The sequence below is a fragment of the Tamandua tetradactyla genome, chromosome 5 (genome assembly GCF_023851605.1).
Source record: "Tamandua tetradactyla isolate mTamTet1 chromosome 5, mTamTet1.pri, whole genome shotgun sequence".
In the NCBI taxonomy this organism is placed as follows: domain Eukaryota; kingdom Metazoa; phylum Chordata; class Mammalia; order Pilosa; family Myrmecophagidae; genus Tamandua; species Tamandua tetradactyla.
In genome coordinates, this window is record NC_135331.1 from 72,220,637 (window position 1) to 72,237,491 (window position 16,855).

General features: G+C 36.9%; 1 protein-coding gene and 1 pseudogene across 3 annotated transcripts in view; one reads left to right on the forward strand and one right to left on the reverse strand.

Annotated features, from left to right (window-relative positions):
- Nucleotides 1–16,855, forward strand: part of NAALADL2 (N-acetylated alpha-linked acidic dipeptidase like 2) — a 1,514,274-nt gene that overhangs the window by 76,222 nt on the left and 1,421,197 nt on the right. The gene's annotated exons all lie outside the window — the stretch shown is intronic.
- On the reverse strand, nucleotides 1,896–9,781 carry LOC143683125 (glyceraldehyde-3-phosphate dehydrogenase pseudogene; annotated as a pseudogene).

The window sequence follows — 16,855 nt, forward strand, 5'->3', positions numbered from 1 at the left end:
ATAGTTCCATGAATTTTTAAAATATTTTTTATTCTGTTACCATATATACAATCTAACATTTCCCTTTCAGTCATATTCAGAAATAAACTTCATTGATATAATTATGTTCACAATGCTGTTCTACCATCACCACCCAAAATATTTCCATTATTCCAGATAGGAACTCTATACATTTTAAGTCTTAACTACCCAGTGCTTATTATAATTGTTTCAAGGCAGTGATATCATACAATATTTGTTCTTTTGTGTCTGATTTAATTCACTGAACATGATGTCTTCAAGGTATATCCATATTGTCTCATGTATTAGGACTTTATTCCTTTTTATAGCTGAATGATATTCCATTGTACGTATATACCATATTTTGCTTATCCATTCATCAGTTGATGGAAGTTGCTTCCATCTTTTGTCATAACTGTGTTGTGGATAATGGTGTTATGAACATCAGTGTGAAAATATCTGTTCGAGTTCCAGCTTTCAATTCTTTTGGGTATATATCTAGTAGTGGGATTGCCAGATCATATGGTAGTTCTATGCTTAGCTTTCTGAGGAGTTGCCAAACTGCCTTCAACAGCAGCTGCACCATTTTCCATTGCTATGAGCAATGAATGAGTGTTCCTTCTCTCTGTATTCTCTCCAACACTTGTTATTTTCTCCTTTATTTTTTAAAGGAGCCATTGTAATGGGTATGAACTGTATCTTATTGTGGTTTTGATTTGTATTTGCCTAATGGCTACTGATGCTGAGCATATTTTCATGTGCTTCCTGCCCACTTGTATACCTTCTTTGTAGAAATGTCTATTCATGTCTTTTGCTTTTCTTTTTTTTTTGCATGGGCAGGCACCAGGAATCGAACCCAGGTCTCCAGCATGGCAGGCAAGAATTCTGCCACTGTGTCACCATCGCACAGCCCTTTTGCCCATTTTTTAATTGGGTTGTTTTTGTTGTTAAGTTGAAGGATTTCTTTATATATTCTGGATATTAAAACCTCATCAAATGTGTGGTTTCCAAATGTTTTTTTCTCTTTTTGTAGGTTGTTGTTTTACTTTCTTGATAAACTTCTTTGAGGAACAAAAGTTTTTAATTTTGATGCGGTCCCATGTATCTGTTTTCCCTTTTGTTGCTTGTGCTTTGGCTATAAAGTCAGAGAAACCATTGCCTAGCACATGGTCTTGAAGTTGCTGCCCTATGTTTTCTTCTAGGAGTTTGATAGTTCTTGCTCTTATAAAGTTTATGATCCATTTTGAGATGCTTATTGTATATGGTGTGAGGTAGAGCTCCTCCTTCTTATTTTACAAATGGAGATCCAGTTTTCTCAGCATCATTTGTTGTAGAGGCTATTCTTTCCCAAATGAGTGGTCTTTGTACCCTTGTCAAAAATCAGCGGATCATAAATAAGGGGTTGTCTTTTGGATTCTCAGTTTGATTCCATTGGTCTATATGTCTGTCCTTGTGCCAGGACCATGCTGTGGCCTTTTAATAAGTTTGAAGATTTGGAAGTGGAATCCTTCAATTTCATTCTTTTTCAAGATGGCTTAAGCTATTTGGGACCTCTCACTCTTCCATATATTTTTTTGTTGATGTTCGGTACAGTTCCCTTTATTAATGGCACATGACAAGACAGGGTCTCTGAGTCTCTCCCTTTCTTTAGGGTGACTGGGATGGAAGCTGTGGAAGGTGGGTTATTCTCAGTGTTGGGAGATTGATTTGGTGCTAGGACTACTCAGAAGCTGACTTCCTCTCATGCTGTTTTTTTTTTTTTTTTTTTTTAACATGGGCAGGCACCGGGAATTGAACCCAGGTCCTCTGGCATGGCAGGCAAGCATTCTTGCCTGCTGAGCCACCGTGCCCTGCCCATCTCATGCTGTTTTGGGGGCTGGTGGTCTAGGAGCCTTTCACTCTTTTGAGGCCATGTAAACCATAATGACCACCACACTGTTACTGTAGCCAAATTCATTGTTATACCTGAAATAAGCTTGATGAAGTAGTCATTGAGGGCAATCAAAACAGTAGATGTTACTGTTAAAGATGGAACAGTAGATGTTATTGTTAAAGTTGCAGGAGACAACCTGGTCCTCAGTGTTTCCAAGGATGCCTTCTAGAGGAAACTCTCACATCTGCTTCACCACCTTCTTGATTTTGTCATATTTGGCTGCTTTCTCTAGGCAACAGATCAGATCCATAATGGACACGTTGGTGGTGAGGAGGTGGAAGGCTATGCTGGTGAGCTTCACATTTAGTTGAATGATCTTGCCTACTCCCTTTGCATGCCAGTAGATGCAGGGATGATGTTCTGGGCAGCCCCATAGCTGTTATGCCACATTTCCTCAGAGGGGTCATCTGCATTTTTCTTGGTTGCAGTGATGGTGTGGACAGTGGTCATGAGTCCTTCCATGATGCCAAAGTTGTCATAGATGACCTTGGCCAGGGGAACCAGGCAGTTGATGGTGCAAGAAGCATTGCTGACTATCTGGAGGGAGTTGTCATACTTCCTGTGGTTCATGTCCATCACAAGCATGAGGTCATTGGCCAAAGGGGCAGAGATGATGACTCTTTTGGTGCTAGTCTTCCACTAATCCCCACTTTCTCCAGGGCAGTAAAGATACCAGTTGGCTTCACAACATATTTGTCATGAGCATTAACCCTTTGATGTTGGTGAGATCTTGTTCCTGGAAGATAGTAATGGGATTCTTACTGATGATAAGATTCCCATTCTAAGCCCTGACGATGCCTTTGAATTTTCCATGGGTGGAATCATACTGGAACATGTAGACCATGTAGTTGAGATCAGTGAAGAGGTCATTGATGGCAATAGCTTCCACTTTGCCAGAGTTCGCAGCAGCCTTGTGACCAGGTGAGCAATATGGCCAAAATTGTTTATCCCATGTGCTGTTTTGAAAGGATGTATGGACCCTACAAAAGCCATGCTTTAATAGAAAATCCCATTTTGTAAAGGCAGAATAATCCCTATTCAATACTGTATGTTTGAATCTGTAATTAGATCATCTCCCTGGAGATATAACCCAATCAAGCATGGTTGTTAAACTGGATTAGGGGAAATGTGTCTCCACTCATTTGAGTGGGTCTTGATTGGTTTACTGGAGTCCTATAAAAGAGGAAACATTTTGGAGAATGAGAGATTCAGAGAGAACAGAGCAGAACAACATAGCCATGAGAAACAGTCTACCAGCCAGTGTCCTTTGGAGATGAAGAAGGAAAATGCCTCCCGGGGAGCTTCATGAAACAGGAAGCCAGAATAAGAAGCTAGCAAATGATGCTGTGTTTGCCATGTGCCCTTACAGATGAGAGAGGAACCCTGACCGTGTTCACCATGTGCTTTTCCAGATGAAAGAGAAACTCTGTGTTTGATCGGCCTTCTTGAACCAAGGTATAATCCCCTAGATGTCTTACATTGGACACCTCTATAGACTTGCTTTAATTGGGACATTTTCTCGGCCTTAGAACTGTAAACTACCAACTTATTAAATTCCCCTTTTTAAAAGCCATTCCTTTTCTGGTGTATTGCATTCTGGCAGCTAGCAAACTAGAACATCCCAACCTTCAGCATCATGTCTCAGGGAGGCAGCTGGCACTGCCTGAAAAGATGAGACCGTTAAGTGGGGAGGAGCAGAATGCCCTGAATATATGAATTTGATGATTGGCTATTCCATTTCTACAAAGAAGGTTGCTGGAATTTTTATTGGAATTGCAATGAATCTATAAATTGCTTTTGTTAGTATTGGCATCTTAACAATATTTAATCTTTCAGTCCATGAACATGGAATATCCTTCCATTTATTTTAGTTTTCTTTAATTTCTCTTAGCAGTGTTTTGTAGTTTTCTGTGTAGAAGTCCTTTACACCCTTGGTTAGATTTTTTCCCTAAATATTTTATTCTTTTAGTTACTACTATAAATGGAACTTTTTTCTTGATTTCTTCTTCCAATTGTTTATTGCTTGCATATAGACATGCTACTGAGTTTTGAGTATTCATCTTGACCCTATCACATCGTGAATTCATTTATCATTTACAGAAGCTTTGTTATGGATTTTTCTGGATTTTCTCTGTGTAGGATCATCTCATCGGCAGATAGGGAAAGTTTTACTTCTTCTTTTCCTGTTTGAATTCCTTTTATTTATTTTTCTCGCCTAATTGCTCTGGCAAGATCATAGAATACAATACTGAACAACAGTGGTGATTCTGGGCATCCTTGTGTCATTCCTGATCTCAGAGGAAAAGATTTCAGTCTTTCACCATTAAGTAGGATATTTGCTATGGGCTTTTCATATATGTCCTTTATCATGTTGAGGCAGTTTCCTTGTCTTCCTAGTGTTTTTATCAAGAAAGCACACTGTATCTTTGTTAAATGTCTTTTCTGTAACAATTGCAATGGTCCTGTGGTCTTTTCCTTTCATTCTGTTAATATGGTGGGTTACATTAACTGATTTTCTTATGTTGAATCAACCTTGCATTGCTGAGATAAATTCCACTTAGTCAGAGTGTATAATTCTTTTAATATGCTGTTGGATTCAATTTGCTAGTACTTTGTTAAGGATTTTTGCATTCCTATTCATAAGAGATCTTGGTCTGTAGTTTTCTTTTCTTGTGGTATCTTTATCTGACTATGGTATGTAGGTAATGCTCACCTTGTAGAATGAGGGAGTTCCCACCCTTCAAGTTTTTGGAAAAGTATGAGCAAAATTGGAATTGTTTACTTTGAATAATTGGTATAATTCCCCTGTGAAGCCATTTGTTCCTGTGCTTTTCTATGTTGGGTGGTTTTTGATACTGATTCAGTCTCTTTACTATTAATTGATTTGTTGAGAGCTTCGATTTCTTCTTGAGTCAATGTAGACATTTGGGGTGTTTCTAAGAATTTTTCCATTTGATCTGGTTGTCTAATTTGTTGTTATACAGTTGATCATAGTATACTTTTATATTCCTTTTTTATTTCAGCAGGTTTGGAGGTAATGTCCCCCTTGTCATTTCTGATTTTCGTTATTTTTGTCTTCTCTTTTTTTCTTTTCAGTCAATTTCATCAACTTTATTGATCTTTTGAAGAACCAACTTTTGATTTTGTTGATTCTCTCCCTCTCTTTTTTTTCAATTTCATTTATCTGTTTTTTCCATCCTGCTGTTCACTTTGGGTTAGGTTTGCATTGTCTTCTAGTTATTCCAGGTTAATGTTAGGTGTCTAATTCAAAGTCTTTCATCTTTTTAAATGTAAATCTTCCAAGCTATAAATTTCCCTCTCAGCACTGCAGTCACTGCAGTATTATGTTTTGGTATGTTGTATTTTGATTTTCATTTGCCTGAAGATAATTCCTAATTTCACTTGTGATTTCCTCTAACTCATTAATTGTTTAAAAATTTGCTGTTTAATTTCCAAATATTTGTGAATTTCCCATTTCTTTTGTTATTGATTTCCAGCTTCACTCTGTCACAGTTGAGTAATATACATTTTATGAGTTCATTATTTTTGAATTTATTGAAACATGATCTGCGACCCAAAACATTGTGCATGAGAAGCACAAAAACTTGAGAAGAATGTGCATTCTATTTCTGTTTGGTGCCTTGTTCTCTATATGTTTGTTAAGACTAGTTGTTTTAGTATGTGGGCTAGTTTGAACTATTATGTACCCCAGAAAAGCCATGCTTTAATCCTGATCCAATCTTTTGGGGCAGCTCTTTATTTTAATCCTGATTCAACATTCCAGGGCAGAAACTTTTGATTAGAATATCTCCATGGAGATGTGACTTGCCCAGTTGTGGGTGTTACCTCTTGATTAGATGTAGATATGACACCGCCCATTCAAGGTGGGTCTTGATTAGTTTATTAAAGTCCTTTAAAAGGGTAAACATTTTGAAGGAACCTCAGATGCAGATGCAGACATAGACATTTGGAAGAGCAGATGCAGATACTTGGAGAACAGTTACTTTGGAGCTGACAGAGCCAACATGAGACCCACATGTTTGGAGATGCAGAGTCCAACAGATGTCACCATGTGTCTTCCCATGAGATGGTAAACAAAACTCAGAGTTTTCCCAGAGGAGCTAAAGGCCTACAGTTGCCAAGTGAGGAGCTCCCACAGCAAACAGAGGCTGAAAGCAATGGAACCCAGGAATAGGGGACTAGAAGATGCCAGCCATGTGCAGTCCCAGCTGGCAGAGGTGCTCCAGATGGCATTGGCCTTTCTCGAGTGAAGGTAACTTCCTGTTGGTGCTTTAGCTTTTGAACATTTTCTTGGCACTAGAACTGTTAACTTGTAACTTACTAAATTCCCTTTTAAAAAGCTATTCCATTTCTGGTATATTGCATTCCAGCAGCTTAGCATACTAATTCAGTTTGTCATTTCAGTCCTGTACTTTCTTATTGATCTTCTGACTACATGTTCTATCCATTATCCAGAATGGTATGCTAAACTCTCAAACTATTATTGTAGAAACCTCAATTTCTCACTTCAATTATCAGTGCTTGCTTCAAATATTGTGGAGCTCTTCTGTTAGGTGCATATGCATTTATAATTGTTACATCTTCCTGTTGAATTGTCCCCTTTATCAATATATAATGACCATCTCTGTCTCTTAGCTGTTTTTGACTTACAATCTATTTTATCCAATAATAAATATATTATTGGATATATAATTAATATAATCAATCCAGATCTCTTTTGTGTACTACTTTCATGGTATATATTTTTCCAGTCTTTCTCTGTTGACCTACTTCAAACTTTGATTTTAAGGTGAGTCTCTTGCAGACAACATACAGATGGATCACGCTTTTTTGTCCAGTCTGCCAATCTCTGCCTTTTGACTGGAGAGTTAATTCATTTACACTTAAAGTCACTACTGATAATATAGAACTTCCTTCTGCCATTTTGCTATTTAGCCTTTGGAAGTCTTAAACCTTTTTGTTCTTCACTTCCATTAGTGCCTGCTTTTATATTTATTTGCTTTTTTGTGTTTATCATGATTGAGTTCCTTCTTACTTCTATCTGTATATATTTTTAATTGTTTTCCCTTTGGTTATCATTTAGTTAAAATTTGACATCCTAAATATACAACAATCAAATTTGGTTTGATACAAACTTAACTTCAATAGCATGCACATATACTGTTCCTATACCCTTCTGTTCCCCCACCATTTTTTGTACTTGTTACTAATTATATTTTTGAGTATTCCATATTCAAAAACACAGACTTATCATTACTTTTTATGCATTTGCATTTTATTACCTGTAGGAAGTAAGAAGTAGATTAACATACCAAAAAATACCTTACAATAATACTGGCATTTATAATTACCTAAATGTTTACCTTTACCACAGGTCTTAATTTCTTTATGCTGCTTTGAATCACTGTATAGTGTCTTTTCCTTTCAGTCTGAAGAACTTTCTTTAGCATTGCTTATAGGGTCGGTCTAATGGTGATAAACTCCCTCAGCTTTTTTTTTTAATCAGAGAATGTCTTCATCTTCTCCTCATTTTTGAAGGAGAGTCTCACTGGATATAATATGCTTGGCTGGCTGTTGTTTTCATTCAGCACTTGAAGTATTTTGTGCCATTGCCTTCTGGCTTCAATGGTTTCTGATGAAAAATCAGCTCTCAATCTAATTGGGACTGCCTTGTATGTAACACGTTGCCTTTCTCTTGCAGCTTTCAGAATTATTTCTTTGTCCTTTGCATTTGATAGAGTAACAAATACATGGAGAGGTGTATTTTCCTTCATTTTATCTTTTCTTCATGTTTTCTTCATTTTCACATCTTTTGTTAAGTTTGGGAAATTTGCTGTCAGTATTTCTTTGAGTATTCCTGCCCCTTTCTCTTCTTCTGTTTCTGGGATTCCCACAATGTGTACATTTGTGTGCTTGATGGTGTCTCAGAGCTGTTTTAGACTATTTTCACTTTTAATATTTCTTTTTTCTTTCTGATTCTCAGGCATACTCATTTCAAGTATCTTGTCTTCAAGTTCGTGATTCTTCTGCTAGCTTCAACCTGCTCTTGAAACCCCCCTGGGCATTTTTCACTTTAGTTATTATGGTCTTCAACAGCAGTAGTTTTGAGTGATTCCTTTAAAAAAATATATCTCTTAATTTTGACTCTCATATTGTTCACTCATTGTTTTCCTGATATCCTGTACATCTTTCTCTGTACTTTTCTTCATCTCCTTGAGCATTTTTGAGATCATTTTTTAAAGGCTTTTTTTCAGTATGTCCACAATTTTGTCTTCTTTGTTGGTATTTTCTGCAGTTGTATCCTATTCCTTTGGATGGGCTATCATTTCCTGTTTCTTTGTCTTGCACTCTTTTGTTGCACACTGTACATTTCAGTACTTAAAAAATGTTAACTCTGGGATTTACTGCTAGGGATATCTGTTTCTTTTTTTGTTGTTGTTTTGTTTGTTTTTTTTGTTTTTTAACCAGCTGGTACTAAGAGAGGGATTTTCTTGAGTTTCAACCCTCTTATCAGGAAGGTGTGCCCAAGGTGAATAAAATCTGTCGGGTTCTCCCTGTCTTTCTGGGCCTCATCTTGTCCTGGGCTTTTGCTTATTAGTTGCTGTGGAGTTCCCCTGCTTATAAGAGTTTTGTTTCCCAGAAGCCAGACCTCACTGTCCTATGTATTTGACACCAGCTGGTCTCTGTCCCAGACTGTCTACCTCTATCAGTTTTTATACTTCTTTGCTTATCTTTTGCTGCTTTTGCCTGGAGGCAAATTCTGGGAAGAGGGTCACTCAGGGGGGACTTTCCCAAGTCTCTCTTTCCCAGCTGTAGCAGAACTAGGCCCTACGAAGGGGGAGCTAACATTCTGCATCTTTAGATTTCCACTGCCTCCCCCTGTCTGGAGAGGGTTAAAACCATGGCTGCTGCCACTTTTCTCCAGGATGGGTTGAAACAATGTCTGCCTCAGAGCTGGGGCCCAGGGATCCAAATTTGCTTGTCAAAAGCTATGATTGGTGATCAGCTGTGCTCAACTCTGTGCTTGGGGAAGACGAATATATTCTTTTTTGTCTCCATCAGCTAGCCAGGGACTGGACAGTAGCCTGCTGCTAGAGTGTGGGATGGGTGCTAGTTGCCACCACATGGAGAGAGTAGTTTGTAGTTTTTTACTGTAAGTTATCTACCTGTACTTCCTGCTCTTCCCTGGATCTTGTATAGTATTCTTTTGGACTCCTGAGTTTCCAAACAGTTGTTGTAGACAATTCCTGCCTGTTGAATAGTTGTTCTGATTGGAGGACTGAGTCCTGAAGCTCCCTCCAATGCCATCTTCCCCAGAAGTTCAGTAAGTTTACTTTGAATGAATAAGTGATAATTTCACTGCTATTTATTGCTTGTACTTATTTTGAAAGTTAGGGATTTTTGACTAAAATATGTAACAATGCATTTCATTCTAACATTTTCAGACATAGAATATTTAATATCAAAAATTTAAAGGACTTCTGGGAAGATGGCTGACTACAGTAGCTCGAGATTAGCCCTGCTCCATGGAAAAGTTAGAGAAGGAACAGGAGGGTGACTGAGGTGGCAATTCAGGTGTGCAGCTGACCTGGGAGAGCCTTCTGCACCACATGTGGCAGTCCTGGTTGCAGAGGTTGAGGAAATGAGAGGCAGAAAGCTGGAGCCAGGTGCAGAGGTGTGGCGCCCACAGGAGTGCATAGATGGGAACATAGGACTAGGAAGTAAGCCAGGCCATGTTCTTTGGGTGCACTACCCTCACCAGCGCAGCCCCATGACCAGCGACTCACCGCACACCCCACGCACCTGAACCTCTTCACCAGCTCCCATTACCCGCACTTCAGGGGCCCTCACCCCACTAGCCCCCAGTGCACGTACCTGACACAAACCCACACCCCAAGTGCAGCTCAGCCTACCACTCTTGCACCCCTCTTAGAGGGCTGCCTCCCTCTCCCTGTTCCCTGCAGGCTGTTGGCAGCACATAAATGTTGTAGGCACTGGCCTCCACACCTAGGCTATCTCTACCCCCTTGCCCATACTGTTGCACAGCCTTAATCCGCTCTCCCTGAGCTCAGCACATCCGTTTATGGCACTCCCAGGCAAGCACATACGCACAGGATCCCAATCACATCATTCAGCTCTGGGAACAGCACTTTATAACAGCCCTCAGCCTCACTTCCCAGCTCTGAGAAAGTGCTGACCTGCATAGCTGGATCACATCTGCCCCTAATCTATAAAGGCATAATGTTGAACCATTAATACAGCTCTATGCATGCGCACAAAGGGCCCCATGCCTTAGACCAGCACACACCAGGGTTACGCCCCCAGATGAGTGCACCCACACAGCTACATCCTTCCTGGCCGCTGGGCACCTATGTTTACAAGCATCAGTTTAACATCCCCAACCTGTGCCCATACCTGCCCCGAAACAAAGAGGTCCTTTAATCCTGTATAGATTATTGTGATGCCTGGAAACATCCTAGAATATGTTAAGCAAATAATCAAAAAGCATTGGCAAAGTTCCCTGAAGGAGAGGAGAAAGACTATAGAACTAGATAACCTTACCATCAGGGAATCCCCTGATACTATATCAAACTTTAGGGACACCCAAATCAAAAGGTCATGCCCTCGATCATGAGGCTTACTCTTGTGAAGCTTATGTAGGAAGCGGAGAAGCTTAGACTACCTATAGGCATGCCTAAGAGTTACTTCTGGAGGACCTTTGTTGTTGCTCAGATGTGGCTTCAGTCACTCTAAGCCCAACTCTACAAGTGAAATCATTGCCTTCCCTCTGACATGGGACATGACATCCAGGGGTGAAAGGATCCTCAGGTATGAATCCAGACCTGGCACTGTGGGATCAACAATTACATCCTGACCAAAAGGGGGAAAAGAAGTGTAATTAATATAGTATCAGAAGCAAAGAGAGAGTTCAAATAGAGTCTAGAGGCTACTCTGGAGGTTGATATTATGCAAGCTTCAGGTAGACCTTGCTGCCTTAACCTGCCAACCTCCAACCAGGACCATTCCAGCCAGTCCTAAAAAACACCTAGGGCAATATATAAGATTCCACAAGGGTTCCAGGCACTAGAGTAACTTTCCAGAAACCTACAACCTCCAGATGGGTCTCTGGTCCAGATAAGTCCTGAAACCTAGCCCAGCCTCTCGAGAACATCAAATAGTTCCATCTCCCTGCCCTATATGAATGACAGACCTTCCAATATCAAAAATTTGGAATTGCCATAGCCCAAACAACCCCAAAGAGAAGTATGGAAAGATCAAAGCTGATGGTGGAATTATACATAGAAGATAGGACTTAACAAATGAATATGAATGTTGAATCATTAAATTGATATATCGTCTAGCCTCCAGTATTTTAGAGCAGCTAGAAGTAAAAACCTAAAATCATGAAATTGTAATCCATATCAAAGTTTGAAATTATGTTCTACAATTGATTGTGGTGCTGTGCTTTGAAATTTATAGCTTTTTTATATATATGTTATTGTTCACAAAAAAAAGAAGGAAAAAAAGTCTATTGTGGTGATAAAAAAGTATTTAAGTCCTCTATCCTCCTATATTCTGGAGCAGCTATAAGGAAAAATATGAGAGGATTGTATGGTAGCCCATGACAAACTCTGGGATCTGTCCTATAACCACTTTTTGAAGAGTGCTTTGAAAGCTGTTGCTTTTTTATTTCTTTGCTTTGTATATATGTTATATTATACAATAAAAAATATTTTTAAAAAATTTAAAGATGGACCTGATGAGTAGTATCTTTGGAATGAGAAAAAACAAAACATTTTTACACTAAACATATTAAGTGATTCAAGTGAAAATCAGTAAATCCTAATGTTTTAGTGGGCTTGTGTCTTTGGTTTTCATTTTTAGCTGTTTTATTGATGTATAGTTGACATACCATAAACTGGACATATTTAAAGTATACAATTGGATAATTTTTTCATAGCTACAAACCTATGAAAACCAACACCACTGTAAAAATAATGAACATACCATCCCTAAAAGTTTCTTCATGCCTCTTTGCAATCCCTTTTTCCTGCCTCTGTTCCCGGTCCCCAGATAACTAACTACTAATTTGCTTTGTCACTATATATTAGTTTGCATGTTCTAGAACTTAACATAAATGGAATTATATGTTATGCACTCTTCTTTGGCTTCTATCAGCATAATCTTGAGTTTCATCCATGTTGTGGGTATCAGTAATTTATTCTCTCCCTTTTTTTTTATGCATACGCAGGAACTGGGAATCATACCCGGGTCTCTGGCATGGCAGGTGATAATTCTGGCTGCTGAGCCACTGTGGCCTGCCCTGCTTATTCTCTTTTAATGCTATTATTCCATTATATAGAAATGACATAATTCTTTAATCCATAGATCTATGATAAAAATATGGGATTTTCCAGCTTGAGGCTGTTACAAATAAATTTGTATTGAGCATTTATGTACAAAATTTGTATGGGGGCGGGCCAAGGTGGCTCAGCAGGCAAGAATGCTCTCCTGCCATGCCGGAGGACCCGGGTTCGATTCCCGGTGCCTGCCCATGTTAAAAATATATATATATGTATGGAAGTATGCTTTGATTTCTTTTGGAAAAATATTTAGGAGTGGAATGGCTGGATTTTGTGGTAGGTATATATTTAACTATTTTTTTTAAATCAGCTTGCATGAAAGATCCAGTCCCTTGACATTCTTGCACACTTATTATGGTCAGCCTTTTTAATTTTAGCTGTTCTAATAGAAGTAGTATAGTGGTATCTCATTGTGGTTTTAATTTGAATCTACTTAATTCCGATAATGTTCAGCAGCTTTTCATTTACTTTTTTTGCTGTCCATTTATCTTTTTAGTTAAGGGTGAGTTCAAATATTTGCCAATTTTTTTTTTTAATTAGTGAAGTTGTATGTTTACAGAAAAATCATGCAGAAAGTACCAAGTCCCCACATACCCCTCTCACAGTTTTCCCTAATATACACACTCTGCATTAGTGTGGTACATTTGTTACAATTGGTGAAACACTATTATTATAATTAAACTATTATCTATAGTCCATGGATTACATTTTCATTCACTGTTTGTGTTGTACAGTCCTATGATTTTTTAAAAATATATTCTCATAAACATATATACAACCTAATATGTTCCATCTTAAACACTTTCAAATATACAATTCAGTGGTTTTAATTACATTCTCAATGTTGAGCTATTATAACCACCATTAGTTATCAAATTTTTTCCATTACCCCAATCAGAAACTCTGTAACAATTGAAGCATTAACTCCCCATTCCCTACTCCCACCCCAGCCCCTGATAACCTGTACTCTGGTTTCTGACTCTTTGAATTTGCTTATTCTAATTATTTCATATAGAAAGATAAAATAATATCTATCCTTTTGTGTTTCATTTATATTTCAAATAACAGGATATCTTCATGGTTCATCCATGTTATAGCATATACCAGAATTCTATTTCTTTTACTTTTAATAATTTTCCATTATATGTACACACCATGCATTTCATTTATCCATTCATTTGTTGATGGATAGTTGGGTTGCAACCAGCTTTTGGCAATTATGAATAAAGTGTTCATGAACATCTTTGTGCAAATCTTTTGCCAAATTTTTATTTCGGTTATTCTGTTTTTGAGTTTTAAGAATTCTTTATACATTCCGGATACAGGTCCTTTGTCAGATATGCAATTTGCAGATATTTTTTCCTGGTCTATGGGTTATCTTTATATTTTTTTCGTAGTGACTTGAGAAAAGCACTTTGAGGAAATTCAGTTTCTCAGTTTGTTTATTTATGGATTATGCTTTTATGTTATCATATTGAAGAAATCTTTGTCTAACCCAAGGCCACAAAGATTTGTTTTATATGTTATTCTAAGCTATTATATTTTTAAGTTTTAAATTTAGGTTTATGGTTCATTTTGAGTTAATTATTTTATTTGGATTAAGGTATGAATCAACTTTCCTTTCTTTGCATGTGGGTTTTCATTAGTTCCAACATCAATTGTTGAAGATGTTATACTTTCTCCACTGAATTATTTTTCCTTTGTAAAAATAATTTGTCCTTGTTTATGGGGGTCTCTTTTGAAATCTCTATTCTGTTCCATTGATCTACTTTCTTATCTTTGAGCCACTATTACATTTGAGTGATTAGTCTAGCTTTATAATGAGTCTTTTAAGCAGGTAGAGTTAACTCTTCAATTATGCTCTTCTTTTTCAAAGTTGTTTTAGGTATTCTAGTAGTTTTGCTTTTCTAAATTAATTTTAGAATCAATTTAAATTATTAAAAAGACAATTTTGAGATTTTGATTGGGACATGTTAAGTCTATAGATCGATTTGGGGAGAAGTGATATCAACACTATTGAGCCTTCTGTCCGATGAACAAGGTATACGCCTCTCTGTTTGATTTTTCTTCAAGATCTCTTAGGATTGTTTTGTAGCTTTAACTTTATAGATCTTGAGCATCTTTTTTTTTCAGATTTATCCCTAAATATTTCATTTTTATATGATTTGAAATGATGTTTTTTTCCAAATGTTAATTTCTGATTATATTTAGAAATAAAAATAATTTTTATACTATTTATTGATCTCGGATCCTGCAATCTTGCTAAACTCACTAATTTCTAGTAACTTTCCTTTGTAGATTACAAGTTGGGAATTGTCTGTATAGATGATCATGTCCTCTCTGAATAAAGACAGTTTTGCTTCTTCCTTACCAATCATGTCTTTTAGTCTCTCCCTCAATCCCTTTGTTTCGGTTTGAAATCCTGGTGCAGGGTTGTATAGGAGTGATAATACCAGATATCTTTGATTTGATCCTCATTTTAGGAGGAAATCATTTATTCTTTCACCATTAAGTATGATGTTAAATATAGGTTCTTTTTGTAAATGCCCTTTTTCAGGATGAGGGTATTCCCTTCTACTCCTAGTATGCTGAGAGTTTTTAATATCATTGGATATTGAATTTTGTGAAATGATTTTTCTGTGTCTATTGAAATAATTATGTTTCTTTTTCAATCTGTTAATTTGGTGAATTATAGTAAGTTTTTAATGCTAAGTCAAATGTGCAGTCTTGGGTTAAATGCCATTTTATCATCATATATTGTTGTATTCTATTGGCTAAAATTTTGTTTTGAATTTTTTACATTAATGTATATGAGGCATATTGTCCTCAGTTTCTTTTATCTGCATTATAATAGTAATAGAATAATCTAGCCTCATAGAATGATTTGGAAAATATTACCTTCTCTTCAATTTTCTGAAATATTTTGGGTTATTATTTCTTTCTTAAATATTTTGTAGAATATTCCAGTGAAGTCATCTGGGCCTGGATGTTTATTTGTGAAAGGATTTTAGCTGCAAATTCAATTTCTCTCAAAGTCATAGGAGTATAAATGGTTATTTCTTCTTGAATGAGCTTTGCCACTTAGTGCAAAAGAAATTTTCTTTCATCTAAGTTGTAGAATTTATTGTCATACAGATTTTCATAATATTTTCTTATTATCTTTATGGTATCTGAGATATTTGTAGTAATGCCATATATATGCTTTCTGATCTTGATAATTTGTGTCTTGTCTCTTTTTTTCCTAATCAGTCTGGCTAGAAGCTTATCTTTTTTCCCTCTGGTGTTTTCAAAAGAATCAGCTTTTGATTCCTCTTTTGTTTTTGGTTTTCTATTTTACTGATTACTATATTCTTTATTCTCTTTTTTTCTTTTACTTAATCTGGTTTTTAACTTTCTCTTCTTTTACTTGTTTTATGAAGGTGGGAGCTGGATTCCTTGTTTCATGATCTTCTATTTTAATATAGGCACTTAGTGCTACCCATTTTCTCTTAAATACTGCTTTAGTGACATTCCACAGCTTCTGATATCTTGTGCTTTTATTTTTATTCTGTTCACAATACTTTTTAATTTCTCTTTTGGTTTCTTCTTTGATCCATGGGTTATGTTGAAGTGTATTATTTAGTTTTTCAAATATTTGGGGACTTGTCCAAGGAAAGAATCTTTAGATTATTGATTTCTGAATTAATTTCATTAACTTCACCAGTGGAAATTTTGTTTGGGGTACTGTTACGTCTAATCCTTTCAGTTGGCCTTTCAAAGGGCCTCTGGTGATTTGCTCATATGCATGAGCTCCTCAGTAGCAGGGAATACTGAGGGAGACCTCTCCAAGTCTCTGCAGTTCTCTCTCGCCTGTTCTCCGAAACTCTATTCTGCAACTTCCTCCCTCTTTGGTCTCCCTGGATTCCTAGTTCCATTTAACTCTGTTCAGGAACTCTGTGAGTCCCTGCATGAGTTACTATTTGCTTTGCTACAGCCTGCAAAATCTCTCAAAGTAGTTAACTGGGAGATTTAGAGATCTAAATCCCTGTCTCTCAGGGATTATTTTCTTTGTTGTCTTATTTCCATTGTCTTAAAAAACTGTTGTTTTGTGTATTTTATGCTCATGGAATGTAAATCGGGTCTCTGTTGTTCTGATATCGTCATAAGTGAAAGTCTCCTGTTCATGACATTTTGAATTTTTATTTTCTGTGTTGAGTTTTGTTATCTAATACATTTTGTCAGACACATTTCTATGTGATCTACCCAAGAAGTTAGTAAGTAGCTATGCTAAGAAAATTCCCTGGCAGAGGGAGTACTGACAGATTCTGCCCTTAGAATCTCTTGAGGCTGAGATTATTTCATTTTTGCTTCTAGATCAGAACTATGAGGTTTCAGTGAATTATTAGTGAAAATAGTATTGCAGATCTATTTTAATGTGGCTAAAAATGATTTGGTACATAAAGATATCATTTCAGTTACAAAGAAAGTACATTTAGATGGAATAATTCATTCCTCAGCAATGCCTGGTAAGTGAATTTTTATTTTGTGTAAATTCTTG